Source organism: Pteropus alecto, unplaced genomic scaffold (genome assembly GCF_000325575.1).
Source record: "Pteropus alecto unplaced genomic scaffold, ASM32557v1 scaffold22, whole genome shotgun sequence".
NCBI lineage: Eukaryota > Metazoa > Chordata > Mammalia > Chiroptera > Pteropodidae > Pteropus > Pteropus alecto.
The window spans coordinates 2,660,467-2,662,145 of NW_006434839.1; the positions used below are offsets into that span (position 1 = coordinate 2,660,467).

The 1,679-nt window shown below is 52.1% G+C and overlaps 1 protein-coding gene and 1 pseudogene across 1 annotated transcript in view; one reads left to right on the forward strand and one right to left on the reverse strand.

The window, feature by feature from the left end:
* CLEC2L (C-type lectin domain family 2 member L) overlaps window positions 1–1,679 on the reverse strand; it is an 18,850-nt gene that overhangs the window by 12,725 nt on the left and 4,446 nt on the right. The gene's annotated exons all lie outside the window — the stretch shown is intronic.
* On the forward strand, window positions 724–841 carry LOC112478771 (annotated as a pseudogene).

Consider the following 1,679-nt stretch of genomic DNA (forward strand, 5'->3'; position numbering starts at 1 on the left):
GGAGGGGGGGGCAGGGAGGGAGGAGGCGCCGAGCAGCAGCGACACCCCACAGTCCCCTGGCCCCGCCGGCCACCGCTCCCTGGGCCGGAGGCCAAGTGCTGCAAGCGAGGAGCGCGGGTCCTGCAGCCAGGACACCTGGCTTCCAAGCCAGCTCCACCTCCCAGTCTCCCGCTCCTCCTCTCTTAAAAGGCGGCGGCTCAGTGAGGCTCAGGAAGTTGGGGGGTTTCTCTGGGCAGCCCTGGAGCCTGAGGAGAGGGTGGGGATCTGTGACTTGGCCCAGACTCTTGACAGAGGAAAGAACAGAATCGGTAAGTACCCAGAGAGCAGGCGTGCGAGGGGACACGCAGGGCAGCATTTCTGATTCGATTAACATTGACCGAGCATCTACGACGCGCCAGGGACTTTTACATACAGCGGACAACATCCCCAGTTTAGGTTGAGAATTGGAATTAAAGAGACCAAGGGCGTTTCTGAAGGCGGCACCGTCGCGTGTGGTTGGCCCGTTTCCTGACTCCCAGGCCCGGACTCCTCCGATGGCCTTCGCTCGCCCTGCCTCAGGCTGTAGGCCTTCAGCCTTGAACTTCTTTGGGGTCCATTCTCAATCCCGCCTCTATTTCCTTCTCATCTGTGGTTCTTCATCCTCAGCTCTTCCTGCTCTGTCCCCGCGCATCCGACCACCCACCAACTAACTAGTAGGGATTCTCCCTTTTAAAGTCTTAGTCTGTCTCCGGCCATGCCACCCTCAACAAGCCCGACTCCTCTGATCTCGGAAGCTAAGCAGGGTCGGGCCTGGTTAGTACTTGGATGGGAGACCACCTAGGAAGACCAGGAGCTGTAGGCTTAAAAAATAAGGGATTGTAAACTGACAAGGTCCTTGCAATCTGTGAGGTCAACCAAGGGTTGCCTTGCCTAAAAAAAAAAAAAATTAAAAAAATTTAAACAAAAAGTCTCCGTCTGCCTGTTTCTCTCTGTCCTACAGCCACTTGCCAAGTACAAGTCAATTGCATCTCTTGTCTGAGTCTGATCTCTGAAGCTAAGAGGGTTGGGCCTGGTTAGTACTTGGATGGGAAGCTACCTAGGAAGACCAGGCGCTGTATGCGTAAAAAATAAAAAAATAAGGGATTGTAAACCGACAAGGTCCTTGCAATCTGTGAGGTCAACCAAGGGTTGCCTTGCCTAAAAAAAAATATTTAAAAAAAAGTTAAACAAAAAGTCTCGGTCTACCTGTTTCTCTCTGTCCTACAGCCATTTGCCAAGTACAAGTCAATTGCATCTCTTGTCTGACCACAGGGCAGCCTCATAATTGTCTGGTCAATTCTTCATCCCTCAAATCCAGCCCCTCTGTCTCTGCACCAGAGGGATCTTCCCAAAGCAAAAACCCTACCTGTCATTCAGGGCTCCCCCTTCCTGTGGGTTAAGTCCAACTGCTTACCAGGCCACAGAGTCTTTCACGGTCTTGGTCCTGCTTCTATTTCAGGCTTCATCTCCTCTACCCCTCCTCTGCTAGCCCCAGACACATCTGTTTTGTGTCTTTCCTCCAGGCCTTCAAATATTCTCTCCCCTCTGCCTGAAACACATTTCCTCCTTGCAGCCCCCCTAAAAGCCAGTTTACCTATCTAACTTCTGCTAATGCTTCATATTGCACATCCTCTGGGACACTGTATTCATGCAGATTAGGT